This window comes from Mustelus asterias, unplaced genomic scaffold (assembly GCF_964213995.1).
Source record: "Mustelus asterias unplaced genomic scaffold, sMusAst1.hap1.1 HAP1_SCAFFOLD_832, whole genome shotgun sequence".
NCBI lineage: Eukaryota > Metazoa > Chordata > Chondrichthyes > Carcharhiniformes > Triakidae > Mustelus > Mustelus asterias.
In genome coordinates, this window is record NW_027590778.1 from 97,706 (window position 1) to 114,711 (window position 17,006).

A 17,006-nucleotide genomic window follows, 5' to 3' on the forward strand; every position below is an offset into this window, starting at 1 on the left:
AGTGTCTGGGAGCTGATTGGTCAATGCATCCTCCATGTTAGTTTGATGGCTTCATGGGACTAATGGCAGGGGTGAGCCAATCCCAGCACAGAACTGGGCCTGCTGAATGATTGGTTTACTGAGGGTTGAAAGAGAAACAATAACTCTCTGGATTTGATGGGGCTGCTGCTGGTTTTCTGTCTGTTTCAGAGCCCAGTGTCGAGGAGGGTTGTGATCAGGTCTGGGGATGTCCTTGTGGAGCTGAGCCTGGCTGCTGTTGCTGTTTCCTGGTGCTGCCTCCTTCTCTCCCATGGTGATGTTCACCCCCTGGAGAGGGTCAGATCACTAAAGCAGCTGTCCTCCCTGGCTGCCTAACTCTGCATCACTTTCACTGAGTGAACAGAGATGAGGAATTGACCTGGGAGAATGTTCTACTGGTCAAGCTGGCTGAGTCCTATTGTGGAGGTGCCGGCGTTGGACTGGGGTGAACACAGTAAGAGTTTAACAACACCAGCTTAAAGTCCAACAGGTTCATTTGGTAGCAAATACCTCTGCTCTTTGTGATTTTTATTAATGACTTAGAGGAGGGGGCTGAAGGGTGGATCAGTAAATTTGCTGATGACACCAAGATTGTTGGAGTAGTGGATGAGGTGGAGGGCTGTTGTAGGCTGCAAAGAGACATAGATAGGATGCAAAGCTGGGCTGAAAAATGGCAAATGGAGTTTAACCCTGATAAATGTGAGTTGATTCATTTTGGTAGGACTAATTTAAATGTGGAATACAGGGTCCAAGGTAGGGTTCTGAAGACTGGAGGAACAGAGATCTTGGGGTCTATATCCACAGATCTCTAAATGTTGCCACTCGGGTGGATAGAGCTGTGAAGAAGGCCTATAGTGTGTTAGCTTTTATTAACGGGGTTGAAGTTTAAGAGCCGTGGGGTTATGCTGCAACTGTACAGGACCTTGGTGAGACCACATTTGGAATATTGTGTGCAGTTCTGGTCACCTCACTACAAGAAGGATGTGGAAGCGCTGGAAAGAGTGCAGAGGAGATTTACCAGGATGCTGCTTGGTTTGGAGGGTAGGTCTTATGAGGAAAGGTTGAGGGGGCTCGGGCTGTTCTCTCTGGAGTGGAGGAGGCTGAGGGGAGACTTAATAGAGGTGTATAAAATGATGAAGGGGATAGATAGTGAACGTTCGAAGACTATTTCCTCGGGTGGATGGAGCTATTACAAGGGGGCATAACTATAGGGTTCATGGTGGGAGATATCCTTCCTATATCAGGGGTAGCTTCTTTACACAGAGTGGTTGGGGTGTGGAATGGACTGCCTGCAGTGATAGTGGAGTCAGACACTTTAGGAACATTTAAGCGGTTATTGGATAGGCACATGGAGCACACCTGGATGATGGGAAGTGGGATAGCTTGATCTTGGTTTCAGATAATGCTCGGCACTACATTGTGGGCTGAAGGGCCTGTTCTGTGCTGTACTGTTCTATAAGCTTTTGGAGCGCTGCTCCTTCGTCAGATGGAGTGGAAATGTGCTCTCAAACAGTGCACAGAGACACAAAATTAAGTTACAGAATATTGATTAGAATGCGAATCCCTACAACCAGCCAGGTCTTAAAGATACAGACAATGTGGGTGGAGGGAGCATTAAGCACAGGTTAAAGACATGTGTATTGTCTCCAGACAGGGCAGCCTGCAAGTCCAGGAAGCAAGCTGTGGGGGTTACTGATAATGTGACATAAATCCAACATCCCGGTTTAGGCTGTCCTCATGTGTGCAGAACTTGGCTATCAGTTTCTGCTCAGTGACTCTGTGCTGTCGTGTGTCATGAAGGCCGCCTTGGAGAACGCTTACCTGAAGATCTGAGGCTGGATGCCCATGACTGCTGAAGTGCTCCCCCACAGGAAGAGAACAGTCTTGCCTGGTGATTGTTGAGTGGTGTTCATTCATCTGTTGTTGCAGCGTCTGCATGGTTTCCCCAATGTACCATGCCTCGGGACATCCTTTCCTGCAGCATATCAGGTACACAGCGTTGGCTGAGTTGCAAGAGTAGGTACCGTGTACCTGGTAGATGTTCTCGCGTGAGATGATGGCATCCGTGTCGATGATCCGGCATGTTTTGCAGAGGTTGTTGTGGCAGGGTTGTGTGGTGTCGTGGTCACTGTTCGCCTGCAGGATGGGCAGTTTGCTGTGGACAATGGTCTGTTTGAGGTTGCGCGGTTGTTTGAAGGAAAGGTGTGGGGTTGGCCTGGGCGAGCTGTTCGTCTTCATCAATGACATGTTGAAGGCTCTGGAGGAGATGCCGTAGCTTCTCTGCTCTGGGGAAGTACTGGACGATGAAGGGTACTCTGTCCACTGTGTCCCGTGTTTGTCTTCTGAGGAGGTCGGTGTGGTTTTTCACTGGCGTGTCTCAACTGTTGATCAAGGAGTCGAGCGCCATATCCTGTTCTTATGAGGGCATCTTTCAGTGTCTGGAGGTGTCTGTTGCGATCCTCCTCATCCGAGCAGATCCTGTGTATTCGGAGGGCTTCTCTGTAGGGGATGGCTTCTTTAACGTGTTTCGGGTGGAAGCTGGAGAAGTGGAGCATGAGGTTATCTGTGGGCTTGCGGTACAGTGAGGTGCTGAGGTGACTCTCCTTAATGGAGATGCGTGTGTCCAAGAATGCAACAGATTCCAGAGAGTAGTCCATGGTGAGTCTGATGGTGGGATGGAACTTGTTGATGTCGTCATATATAGTTGTTTCAGTGATTGCTCACCATGACTCTCCAAAGGAAGAAAATGTCGTCAATGTATTTAGTGTATAGCATCAGTTGAAGGTCCTGTGCGGTGAAGAAGTCTTGTTCGAAAATGTGCATGAAGATGTTGGCATATTGAGGTGCGAATTTGGTCCCCATGGCTGTTTCGTGTATCTGGATTAAGAACTGGTTGTTGAAGGTGAAGATATTGTGGTCCATGATGAAGTGGATGAGTTGTAAAATTGCATCTGGAAACTGGCAGTTGATGGCATTGAGTACTGAGGTGGTTGCAGCAATGCCATCATCGTGGGGGATGCTGGTGTAGAGTGCCGAGACATCCATTGTGACAAGGAGTGCTCCTGGTTCAACTGCTCCTACACAAACTCAACGCACATGGAAGTCCGTAGAGTTGCAACAAAAGCTGGGGGTTCTTTGTATAATCGGGTTTCAAGATGCCTTCGACATAGCCTGAAACGATGGGACAGTCGGGTGTGTTTGCCTTGTGTATCTTTGGGAGGCAGTAGAGATCTCCAACACGTGGAGTACGTCGGATGGGTCCGGCTCAAAGGTCTTGATCAGAGTGAGTTGACGGGTGTGTTCTTTGGTCGGATCTGTGGGTAACTGTCTGTAGTGTTCCTCGTTGTTCAGTTGTCGGTATGCTCCTTTGCAGTAATCTGTTCTGTTCAGTATGACGATGGCCCCTCCTTTGTCTGCTGGTTTGATAATGTTGCGGTTGGTCTTGAGAGTGTTGATGGTGTTGCATTGTGTTTGGGTGATGTTCGGTGCCATCTTGTGAGTGCAGCTGATGAATTTGGTGTTGACGCACCTCCTGATGGCTTGGACATGTCAAGTCAAGGGCAGCGGCCTTCCCAAGGAGTCCAATTCGACACTTTTCTCTTCGGTTGCACCGTGGATCTGTCGGCTGTTCTGGTTCATTGGCTGTCTCATTGTGTTTGCTGTTGGCCTCTTGGGGTTTGTGGAAGAACTCCTGCAGCCTCATTCGCCTGATGAATTCCTCTGTCTGCTGTGAGACTGGGGTCTATTTTGATAGTGGGGCAAAAGTTGAGCCCTCGGCTGAGAACTTCGATTTCATCTGGCTGAAGTGTAGTGTGACAAGTTGACAATGGACTTCCCTGCAGTGGTACTGTTTTCTACTGTGGTACCGGGGGAGGCTTGGTTGCTGCTGGTGGTGATGCCGAGTTTCTCAAGTTTCCTGTTCTTGGTGTGCATGTAGATGGTGTAGTTCCTTTGTCTCCTCTGCTTGACAGAGTTCCGCAGCTGGTCTGCGTCCTGAGTGCAAGTTGACAATATGGACTCTATCTTGGTTTCCAGGCTGTGGTGTATGCTGTAGAGCTGGTGTATGAGGTGTTTGAGGAGGGTGAGAGGTGCGACGGCAAAGTCTCTCAGCGTAGTCTGTTATAGGTTGACCTGAGTGGGTTCGTGATACATAGTCCTTTTGGTATCTTGTCTGCCTTCTTGCATGTTTGTAGAAACTTGATGTCTGTGTCGATATGTGCGATCCTCTTCACTTAGACATGCTGGATCATCAACATGGATGCCATCATCTCATGTGAGAACACCATCTATCAGATACACGGTACATACACTTGCAACTTGGCCAACGTTGTCTACCTGATGTGCTGCAGGAAAGGATGTCCTGAGGCATGGTACATTGGGGAAACCATGCAGACGCTATGACAATGGATGAATGAACACTGCTTGGCAATCACCAGGCAAGACTGTTCTCTTCCTGTGGGGGAGCACTTCAGCAGTCACGGGCATTCAGCCTCTGATCTTCGGGTAAGCGTTCTCCAAGGTGGCCTTCATGACACATGACATTGCTGAGTGGCTGAGCAGAAACCGATAGCTATGTTCCACACATGAGGATGGCCGAAACCAGGATGTTGGGTTTATGTCACACTATCACTGTCACACTTGGCTAAGGCTACTGGAGAGACTTTAAACTAGAAAGGTTGGGGGGAGGGAATCGAAATGAGGGGACTGAGAGCGAGGAGGTTAGCTCGCAAATAGATAAGGAATGTAGACAGGGTAAGAGGGAGGTTAGATGAGTGATGGAGAAGGGAAGTGCTCAGGCTGAAGGTCTGAGATGTGTCTATTTTAATGCCAGGAGTGTAGTGAATAAAGTGGATGAGCTTAGAGCGTGGATTGCTGCTTCGAATTGTGATGTGGTGGCCATTACGGAGACTTGGATGTCTCAGGGACAGGACTGGGTGCTTCAGGTGCCGGGTTTTAGATGTTTCAGGAAGGACAGGGAGGGAGGCGAGAGGGGGGGGGAGTGGCACTGTTGATCAGGGATAGTGTCACGGCTGTAGAGAAGGTGGACGCCGTGGAGGGATTGACTACGGAGTCTCTGTGGGTGGAGGTTAGGAACAGGAAGGGGTCGGTAACTTTGCTGGGTGTTTTCTATAGGCCGCCCAATAGTAACAGAGATGTTGAGGAGCAGATGGGGAAACAGATCCTGGAGAGATGTAGGAATAACAGAGTTGTCGTGATGGGAGATTTTAATTTCCCAAACATAGATTGGAATATCCCTAGGGCTAGGGGTTTGGATGGAGAGGAGTTTGTTAGGTGTGTCCAGGAGAGTTTCCTGACACAGTATGTTTAGTATGATCAAAAGTAGTCAGCACGGCTTTGTCAAGGGCAGGTCGTGCCTTACGAGCCTGGTTGAGTTCTTTGAAAATGTGACCAAACACATTGACGAAGGAAGAGCGGTGGATGTGGTCTATATGGACTTCAGCAAGGCGTTCGATAAGGTCCCCCATGCAAGACTTCTTGAGAAAGTGAGAGGGCATGGGATCCAAGGGGCTGTTGCCTTGTGGATCCAGAACTGGCTTGCCTGCAGAAGGCAGAGAGTGGCTGTGGAGGGGTCTTTCTCTGCATGGAGGTCAGTGACCAGTGGAGTGCCCCAGGGATCTGTTCTGGGACCCTTGCTGTTTGTCATTTTCATAAATGACCTGGATGAGGAAGTGGAGGGATGGGTTGGTAAGTTTGCTGACGACACCAAGGTAGGTGGTGTTGTGGATAGTTTGGAGGGATGTCAGAAGTTGCAGCGAGACATAGATAGAATGCAAGACTGGGCGGAGAAGTGGCAGATGGACTTCAACCCGGATAAGTGTGTAGTGATCCATTTTGGCAGATCCAATGGGATGAAGCAGCAGTATAATATGAAGGGTACCATTCTTAGCAGTGTAGAGGATCAGAAGGACCTTGGGGTCCGGGTCCATAGGACTCTTAAATCGGCCTCGCAGGTGGAGGATGCGGTCAAGAAGGCGTACGGCGTACTGGCCTTCATTAATCGAGGGATTGTGTTTAGGAGTCGGGAGATAATGCTGCTGCTTTATAGGACCCTGGTTAGACCCCACTTGGAGTACTGCGCGCAGTTCTGGTCACCTCATTACAGGAAAGATGTTGAAGCCATTGAAAGGGTGCAGAGGAGATTTACAAGGATGTTGCCTGGATTGGGGGGCATGCCTTATGAGGATAGGTTGAGAGAGCTTGGTCTCTTCTCCCTGGAGAGACGAAGGATGAGAGGTGACCTGATAGAGGTTTACAAGATGTTGAGAGGTCTGGATAGGGTAGACTCTCAGAGGCTATTTCCAAGGGCTGAAATGGTTGCTACGAGAGGACACAGGTTTAAGGTGCTGGGGGGTAGGTACAGAGGAGATGTCAGGGGTAAGTTTTTCACTCAGAGGGTGGTGGGTGAGTGGAATCGGCTGACGTCGGTGGTGGTGGAGGCAAACTCGTTGGGGTCTTTTAAGAGACTTCTGGATGAGTACATGGGATTTAATGGGATTGAGGGCTATAGATAGGCCTAGAGGTAGGGATATGATCAGCGCAACTTGTGGGCCGAAGGGCCTGTTTGTGCTGGGGCTTTCTATGGTCTATGGTCTATGCCCACAGCTTGCCTCCTGGCCATGCAGGCTGGTGTGTGTGCGTGTGCAACCTTTCCCATCCACGTACCTGTCACATGTCTTTGAAATGTCGTAATTGTACCCATCTTCCCTGGCAGCTCATTCCATACACACCACCCTCTGTGGAAAGGTTGCTCCTACCCTGGGGGAAAAGACCTTGCCTTGCCTATTTCCCCCTTGTGATTTTTATGATCTTTCAATGTCACACCTGATCCTCCCAGGCACCCCTGTCTGTTTCACAAGGCTCCCACAGCCCTACCATTAAGCCAACAAGGAGAGACAGCAACACTGGTGCCTTAGAAGGCTGTGTCCTCAGCCCCTTACTATTCTCAGGCAGCATGGTGGCACAGTGGTTAGCAATGTGCCTCACACGGTGCCAGGGACCCAGATTCAATTCTGGCCTCAGGTGAGAGTCTGTGTGGAGTTTGCACATTCTCCCACAGTCCAAAGGTGTGTGGTTTGGGTTGACTGGCCATGCTAAATTGCCCCTTGGCCCCCCCTGACCCTAACAGGGTAAATATGCAAGGTTCTGGGGTTAGGGCCTGGGTGGGATTGTTGTCAGTGCAAGCCTGATGGGCTGAATGTGAGGTAATGCATTTTGGAATGTCTAATACAGATAGGAGATATACAGTAAATGGCAGAAACATTGATGGGCAAAGGGATCTGGGTGTACAGGTACTCGGGTCACTGAAAGTGGCAATGCAGGTGGAGAAAGTCGAAGGCATATGGCATGCTTGCCTTCATAGGCTGGGGCATTGAGTTTAAAAATTGGCAAGTCATGTTGCAGCTTTATAGAACCTTAGTTAGGCCGCACTTGGAATATAATGTTAAATTCTGGTTGCCACACTACCAGAAGGATGTGGAGGCTTTGGAGAGGGTACAGAAAAGATTTACCAGGATTTTGCCTGTTATGGAGGGCATTAGCTACGAGGAGAAGTTGGAGAAACTTGGTTTGTTCTCACTGGAACGACAGAGGTTGAGGGGTGACCTGATAGAAGTCTACAAGATTGAGAAGCCTGGACAGTGTGGATAGTCAGAAGGTTTTTCCCAGGGTGGAAGAGTCAGTGACTAGGGCACACAGGTTTGAGGGGCAAGGTTTAAAGGACATGTATGAGGCAGATTTTTTTACAGAGGAGTGAGGGCCTGGAACTCATTACGGGGGGAAGTAGTGGCAGCGGATACAGTAGTGACTTCTAAGGGGGGTCCTGACAAATACATGAATAGGATGGGAATAGAGGGATATGGTCCCCGGAAGGGTAGGGGGTTTTAGTTCACTTGGGCAGCATCGTCAGTACAGGCTTGGAGGGCCAAAGGGCCTGTTCCTGTGCTGTAATGTTCTTTGAATGGACTCCTTCTACATTGTAGGGATTCTATACTCCTTATACCTACAGCTGTGACGAAAATCTCTCTCTCCCACCCCCCAATTGACTCCATTTTGAGATTTGCTAATGACGCTGCTGTAGGGGGTTAGAGCTCAAACCATGAGAGTGCAGGAAAGAGAATTGGTGACAGCAATCTCTCCATGTCAGTAAAACTGAGGAGAGAGTCATCGACTTCAGGAAGTGTAGTGGAGGACATGCCCCTGTCTACATCAACAGGAATCAAGTGAGAATGCTCGAGAGCTTCAAGTTTCTAGGTGTTCAGATCCAGTCTCCTCCCCCCACTTTGGGGCACAGAATTCCATTCTCGAAGAAGGAATTTCTACACTGTTTTAAATGACCAGCCCTTTATCTTGGAGCTATGTCACCTTGCTCCAGATTCTCCTACGAGTGAAAACATCTCACTATCTACCCTGTGAAGCCCCCTCAGCATCTTGTATGTTTGAATAAGGGTCACCCCTCACTCTTCCAAACTCCCAAGGAATAGAGGCCCAGACTATTTAGTTTCTCCTTGATAAGACAAACTTCTGATCCCAAGAATTTAGCCTGGTGAATCTCCTTTGGACTGCCTTCAATGTTACTCGCGCTCCTTTTTTAGGAAAGGTGACCCGAATTGTATGCAGTATTCCAGGTGAGGCCTCGCCAACACCCTGTACAATTGTAACAAATCCTCCCTATTTTTAAACTCCAACCCCTTTGCAATAATGGCCAAAATGCCATTTACCTTAACTACTTGTTGGGCCTGCCTGCTAGCTTTTGGACTCATGTAAAACCCAGATCCCTCTGTACTTCACTCGCCTGCAGTCTCTCTCCAATCTGCCTTTTCCTTCCTCCTACTGAAGTGCATGACCTCTCACTTCCCCACATTAAACCCCATTTGCCAGGTTTTTGCCCAGTCGCCCAATCTATCTCTATCCTGCTGCAGGATCACAATATCCTCATCACAACCTGCCCTTCCACCTATCTTATCAGCTAATTTGGACACCTCGCATTCTGTTCCTTCCTCCAGGTCATTAATGTAAATAGTGAACAATTGTGGGCCAAGAACTGATCCCTGTGGTACTCCACTGGTTATATCTTTCCTCTCTGACAAGGACCCATTTATTCCAACTCTGTTTTCTATGTGACGGCCAGTTTTCAACCGATGCGAACACACTCCCTACAATTCCATGGGGTTGATAAATTCTGATGCCTGCTTTACCAGGACACAGCAAGCTTTGATAGTTTAATACATCATTTGGATACAATGCCTGATGTAAAACTGCATGTTGCTATTCGCTCAGATATGTTTTCAAGACGTTTTTTGCATTTCCAATTCTTTATTCTGCACACATTTTCAGATGTAGAGCAGCAATGTGACAGAATGGTGATAAATACGCAGACACAGAGTTGAACATAGAATCCCGACAGTGCAGAAGGAGACCATCGAATTTGCACCGACTCTCTGACAGAGCATCTTAGCCAGTCCCCTCCCTCTCCCCTTCACAACATTTAAGAAGCATTTAGAGGAACGCTGCAAACACCATTGCAAACAACACGATGCAGGAAGTGCTGGAAAATGGGTCTGGAATTGTGCATGCATCATCACACAGGGCACCGCATCGAGAAGTAGCTCATGTTTCACCTCCACGTTACTGAGTTAATGGAAAAGTGTAGCAAAATACCCTGTCATTTTTCACAGAGGAATTAGATAAGTTGTCCATGGATGTTGCCTCATGTGGCACTGTTGGTAAGGATACCGAGATTTCTATGTTCTTCCAATAATGCCAACTTTAATCTCCCCTGAACAATCCGCCTCGGCAAAGCTGTTCCCTGGACAAGCTCTGTCTCAATGGAGTGTGGGTAGGAGAGTTTGATGCCCCAGCGCTGAACTGGACTGTGAACCCGTATTGCTTCCACATTTGTGCACTTTCTTCTAACAATCGGTGAGCAGTGATCACAGGAATATCCACGCCCCATATCTCCCTCCCAGGCAACCGCAGCCTGATATCTATTACAGTTAAAGCCCAATTCTGCACAGCTTTCAGTCCTTTCCAAGTTTGGGTGATTGTTGCTTTCACAAACAATAGCTTGTTATTTTCTACAAGATGGAGCAGCAATCCCCCATCTCAGGAATCACATTTCTTAAGGTTTGCAGCAGATTCTGAAAGACACACTGGTTAGGGTGCATTGGCCGTGCTAAATTCTCCCTCAGTGTACCCGAACAGGCACCAGAGTGTGGTGACTAGGGGATTTTCACAGTAACTTCATTGCAGTGTTAATACAAGTGTATTTGTGACACTAATAAACACAATTTAACTTTAAGAACTTAGATTCTGTATCTATTAAAGATAGTTTGATCCTGTTCAGGTCTTTATTTCACAGTCCATTACTGCTTTTGCAAAACCTGTCTCCAACAGGAGAAACTCTCTCAAAGAAAACACTCTAAATATATGCAGTAATGAAAATTCTAATTTCAGACTGAACTCTCATTGAATACTGCTGCTTTTTCTTTTGCAAACTCCCTTACAGTGAACTTAGTGACGATTGTGATCCTATCTCAAGGACGATGTGGTCTCTCTAAATGTGTCGCTCGATACCTGGTGTCCATGGCAGCGGCAGATCTACTGGTTATTATAGTTGATGTGATACTCGGACAGATTCCCATTGCTTACGCCGCACACTTCCTTTTTGTACAGAACATTAAATTGTGTAATAGACACAGCGTCCTGCTTTATGCAATAACTGACTGTTCAGTCTGGTACACAGTTGCTTTTACCTTTGATCGATTTGTGGCAATCTGTTGCCAGAAGCTGAAAGTAAAATATTGCACAGAGAGAACGGCGACTCCAGTTGTGGGAAGCGTGACGGTGCTGTTCTTATTGAAAAATACTTTCTGGTACTTTATTTTAACCAGTGAATATATGCTGTTTAACGCGCCTTGGTTTTGTTACGTGTTAGACAGCTTTCTTCTTTCAAGGATATGGGGAGCAGTAGAAACAATACATTATATTTTAACTCCATTTGTCCCTTTTCTTGCTGATCCTGCTGCTCAATGCGCTGACTGTTAGACACATTCTGGTGTCGAGCGGGGCCCGGAGGAGACTCCGGCTCCACAGCAGTGGGAAGAATCCCAGTGATCCCGAAATCGAGAAGCGAAGAAAATCCATCATTTTACTCTTTGTCATCTGGGGAAATTTTATCTTGCTCTGGGTGATGTTTCTGGTGAATTCTATTTGCTTGCGAATGGCCATGATGCAAGATAATGCATCAATTAGGTTGGGGGGAGGGGATCGAGACGAGGTGGCTGGGAGCGAGGAAGTTAGCTCGCAAAACAGAGAAGGGTTATAGACAGTGCAAGAGGGAGGATGGACGGGGGATAGAGAAGGGGAGAGCTCAGACCAAAGGATTGAGATGTGTTTACTTTAATGCCAGGAGTATCGTGAATAAAGGGGATGAGCTCAGAGCGTGGATCGATGCCTGGAAGTGTGATGTGGTGGCCATTACGGAGACTTGGGTGTCTCGGAGACAGGACTGGATACTCCAGGTGCCGGGATTCAGATGTTTCGGGAAGGACAGGGAGGGAGGCAAGAGAGGGGGTGGAGTGGCACTGCTGATCAGGAATAGTGTCACAGCTGTAGAGGGATTGTCTACAGAGTCTCTGTGGGTGGAAGTTCGGAGTGGGAAGAGGCCGGTCACTTTGCTGGGAGTTTTCTATAGGCCGCCCAATAGTAACAGGGAGGTGGAGGAGCAGATAGGGAAACAGATCCTGGAGAGATGCAGAGTTGTTGTAATGGGAGACTTTAATTTCCCAACCATAGATTGGAATATCTCTCGGGTAAGGGGATTGGATGGGGAGGAGTTCGTTGGCTGTGTTCAGGAGGATTTCCTGACACAGCATGTGGACAAGCCGACAAGAGGAGAGGCTGTACTTGATCTGATGCTGATTAATGAACCTGGACAGGTGTCTCAGATCTCAGTGGGAGAGCATCTTGGGGATAGCGATCATAACTCTACTCCTTTATGCTTGCATTGGAAAAAGAGAGGATCAGGCAAGCTAGGAAAGCGTTTATATGGAGTAAGGGGAAATATGAAGACATGAGGCAGCAAATTAGAGGAATAAATTGGAAGGAGGTATTCTCGGGGAAATGTACTGAAGAGAGGTGGCAGTTTTTCCAGGAATATCTGTCGAGAGTTCTGCAGGGCAACGTTCCGAGCAGACAGGGAGGAGTTGGACGGTTAAAGGAACCGTGGTGCACGAAAGCTGTGCGGGACCTCGTCGAGAAGAAAAGGAAAGCGTACAAAAGGTTCAGAGAGCTTGGCGAAGATAGGGATCTAGATGAGTATACGGCTTGTAGGAAGGGACTAAAGAAGGAAATTAGGAGAGCCAGAAGGGGTCACGAGAAGGCCTTGGCAGGTAGGATTAATTGATCCACTGGAGCAAGCTGAGAGGAGTGATTGAAGGCAGCAGTGCTGGTGAGAGATTAATTGAATTGTTTATTTATTTAATTAGTCAGCTAGTGTGTGTATTTTTTTGGCCTTTACTTTAACAGCAGTTTTTCAAGTTTAAAGTGAAAACTAGAAGTGGGCAGCAAAGGAGTCTGGGAAGGGTTTCTTTAAGCGCGTGAAGTATAAAAGGTAGGCTGCAGTATACAGCGGGCAGCGTCGGGAGTGGGCAGCGTAGTGTGTGGGAAGCAGAGTGTGAGCTATAAGACTTTGGCTCACAGGGCTTAGGCTGAAAGGGCGAGTAGGGGTGAGTTTGAATTCATTTTTGCACTTTCTACCTGGTACTGGCAAGGTATCTAGAGGGGATGGGTGTGCAGGCAGTGCAATGTTCCTCTTGCACTATGTTTGAGGTGAGGGACGACGACAGTGTCCCTACTGATTACACCTGTGGGAAGTGCACCCATCTGCAGCTCCTCCAAAACCGTGTTAGGGAACTGGAGCTGGAGTTGGATGAACTTAGGATCATCAGGGACGCAGAGATGGCCATAGACACAAGCTTTAGGAATACAGTTACTCCGAGGATTGAAAACAGATGGGTGACGGTGAGAGGGGCTGGGAGGAAGCAGTCCGTACAGGGATCCCCGGTGGTCGTTCCCCTTAGCAACAAGTATTCCGCTTTGGATACGGTTGAGGGGGATGACATACCAGTGGGGAGCCGCAGTGAGAGGATCTCCAGCACTGTGTCCGTCTCTGTGGCTCGGGAGGGAAAGGGGGAGAGCGGGAGGGCGATAGTTATTGGGGACTCGTTAGTTAGAGGGATAGATAGGAGGTTCTGTGGCAGCAAAAGAGACTCACGGATGGTATGTTGCCTACCGGATGCCAAGGTCCGTGATGTCTCAGACCGTGTTTTCCAGATTCTGAAGGGGGAGGGGAAACAGTCACAAGTCGTGGTGCACATTGGTACCAATGACATAGGTAAGAGAAGGGACGGGGATTTAAAGCAGGAATTTCTGGAGCTGGGCTGGAAGCTGAGAGCCAAGACGAAACATGTGGTCATCTCTGGTACGTTGCCGGTACCACGTGATAGCGAGTTGAGGAACAGGGAGAGAGTGCAGTTAAATATGTGGTTGCAGGGATGGTGTAGGAGGGAGGGTTTCAGATACGTGGATAATTGGAACACGTTCTGGGGAAGGTGGGACCTGTACAAACAGGACGGGGTGCACCTGAACCAGAGGGGCACCAATATCCTCGGAGGGAAATTTGTTACGGCTCTTCAGGGGGGTTTAAACTAATTTGTCAGGGGAGTGGGAAAGGGAGTTGTAGTCCAGAAGTCAGTGAGGGTGGTGAGGTATTGGGTAAGGTATCAGGGTCAAGGGTGGGTACTGGTAGACAGGAAGGTGGGTTGAAGTGTGTCTACTTCAATGCAAGGAGCATCCGGAACAAGGTAGATGAACTTGGGGTGTGGATTGGTACTTGGGACTACGATGTTGTGGCCATTACGGAGACGTGGGTAGAACAAGGACAGGAATGGTTGTTGGACGTTCCGGGGTATAGATGTTTCACTAAGTGTAGGGAAGCTGGTAAAAGAGGTGGAGGAGTGGCATTGTTAATCAAGGATAGTTTAACGGCTGCGGAAAGGCACTTCGTGGGGGATCTGCACACTGAGGTAATATGGGCTGAAGTTAGAAATAGGAAAGGAGCGGTCACGTTGCTAGGAGTTTACTATAGGCCCCCAAATAGTAATAGAGATGTGGAGGAAGAAATTGCTAAGCAGATTATGGATATGTGTGGGGGTCACAGGGTAGTTGTCATGGGGGACTTTAACTTTCCAAATATTGATTGGAACCTTTGTAGGTCAAATAGTTTGGATGGGGCAGTTTTTGTGCAGTGTGTGCGGGAGGGTTTCCTGACACAATATGTGGATGGGCCGACTAGAGGTGAGGCCACATTGGATTTGGTACTGGGAAATGAACCGGGCCAAGTGTTAGATTTGGTTGTGGGAGAGCAATTTGGAGATAGTGACCACAATTCGGTGTCTTTTGTTATTGCAATGGAGAGGGATAGGGCCGTACGGCAGGGCAAGGTTTACAATTGGGGGAGGGGTAATTATGATGCGATTAGGCAAGAATTAGGGGGCATAAGTTGGGAACAGAAACTGTCAGAGAAAGGAACTAATGAAAAGTGGAACTTTTTCAAGGAACAAATACTGGATGTCCTTGATAGGTATGTTCCTGTCAGGCAGGGAGGAAATGGCCGAGTGAGGGAACCATGGTTCACAAAAGAGGTGGAATGACTTGTGAAAAGGAAGAGGGAAGCTTATGTAGGGATGAGGAACAAGGTTCAGATGGCTCGATTGAGGGTTACAAGTTAGCAAGGAATGAGCTGAAAAAGGGGCTTAGGAGAGCTAGGAGGGGACATGAGAAGTCCTTGGCGGGTCGGATCAAGGAAAACCCCAAGGCTTTTTACTCTTATGTGAGGAATAAAAGAATGACCAGGGTGAGGTTAGGGCCGGTCAAGGACAGTAGTGGGAACTTGTGTATGGAGTCAGTAGAGATAGGCGAGGTGATGAATGAATACTTTTCTTCAGTGTTCACCAAGGAGAGGGGCCATGTTTTTGAGGAAGAGAAGGTGTTACAGGCTAATAGGCTGGAGGAAATAGATGTTCGGAGGGAGGATGTCTTGGCAGTTTTGAATAAACTGAAGGTCGATAGGTCCCCTGGGCCTGATGAAATGTATCCTAGGATTCTGTGGGAGGCAAGGGATGAGATTGCAGAGCCTTTGGCGCTGATCTTTGGGTCCTCGCTGTCCACGGGGATGGTGCCAGAGGACTGGAGAATGGCGAATGTTGTTCCTCTGTTTAAGAAAGGGAATAGAAATGACCCTGGTAATTATAGACCGGTTAGTCTTACTTCGGTGGTTGGTAAATTGATGGAAAGGGTCCTTAGGGATGGGATTTACGACCATTTAGAAAGATGCGGATTAATCCGAGATGGTCAGCACGGATTCGTGAAGGGCAAGTCGTGCCTCACAAATTTGATAGAATTTTTTGAGGAGGTAACTAAGTGTGTTGATGAAGGTAGGGCAGTTGATGTCATATACATGGATTTTAGTAAGGCGTTTGATAAGGTCCCCCATGGTCGGCTTATGATGAAAGTGAGGAGGTGTGGGATAGAGGGAAAGTTGGCCGATTGGATAGGTAACTGGCTGTCTGACCGAAGACAGAGGGTGGTGGTCGATGGAAAATTTTCGGATTGGAGGCAGGTTGCTAGCGGTGTGCCGCAGGGATCAGTGCTTGGTCCTCTGCTCTTTGTGATTTTTATTAATGACTTAGAGGAGGGGGCTGAAGGGTGGATCAGTAAATTTGCTGATGACACCAAGATTGGTGGAGTAGTGGATGAGGTGGAGGGCTGTTGTAGGCTGCAAAGAGACATAGATAGGATGCAAAGCTGGGCTGAAAAATGGCAAATGGAGTTTAACCCTGATAAATGTGAGGTGATTCATTTTGGTAGGACAAATTTAAATGTGGATTACAGGGTCAAAGGTAGGGTTCTGAAGACTGTGGAGGAACAGAGAGATCTTGGGGTCCATATCCACAGATCTCTAAAGGTTGCCAGTCAAGTGGATAGAGCTGTGAAGAAGGCCTATAGTGTGTTAGCTTTTATTAACAGGGGGTTGGAGTTTAAGAGCCGTGGGGTTATGCTGCAACTGTACAGGACCTTGGTGAGACCACATTTGGAATATTGTGTGCAGTTCTGGTCACCTCACTATAAGAAGGATGTGGAAGCGCTGGAAAGAGTGCAGAGGAGATTTACCAGGATGCTGCCTGGTTTGGAGGGTAGGTCATATGAGGAAAGGTTGAGGGAGCTAGGGCTGTTCTCTCTGGAGCGGAGGAGGCTGAGGGGAGACTTAATAGAGGTGTATAAAATGATGAAGGGGATAGATAGAGTGAACGTTCAAAGACTATTTCCTCGGGTGGATGGAGCTATTACAAGGGGGCATAACTATAGGGTTCGTGGTGGGAGATACAGGACGGATATCAGAGGTAGAGTGGTTGGGGTGTGGAATGGACTGCCTGCAGTGATAGTGGAGTCAGACACTTTAGAAACATTTACGCGGTTATTGGATAGGCACATGGAGCACACCAGGATGATAGGGAGTGGGATAGCTTGATCTTGGTTTCAGATAAAGCTCGGCACAACATCGTGGGCCGAAGGGCCTGTTCTGTGCTGTACTGTTCTATGTTCTATGTATTAAGGAAAAACCAAAGGCGTTCTATAAATATGTGAAGTGTGAAAGGATGAGACGTGAAGGAATAGGGCCGATAAACGGTGAAGGCGGGAAAATCTGTACGGAACCAGTAGAAATGGCAGAGGTGCTTAATGAGTATTTTGCCTCAGTTTTCACAGAGGAGAAGGACCTGGGTGGATGTCCTGTGGGCTTGCGGTGGACTGAAAAGATTGAGTATGTGGACTTTAACAAAGAGGTTGTGCTGGAATCTTTGAATGGCATCAAGATAGATAAGTCGCCGGGTCTGGATGGAATGTACCCC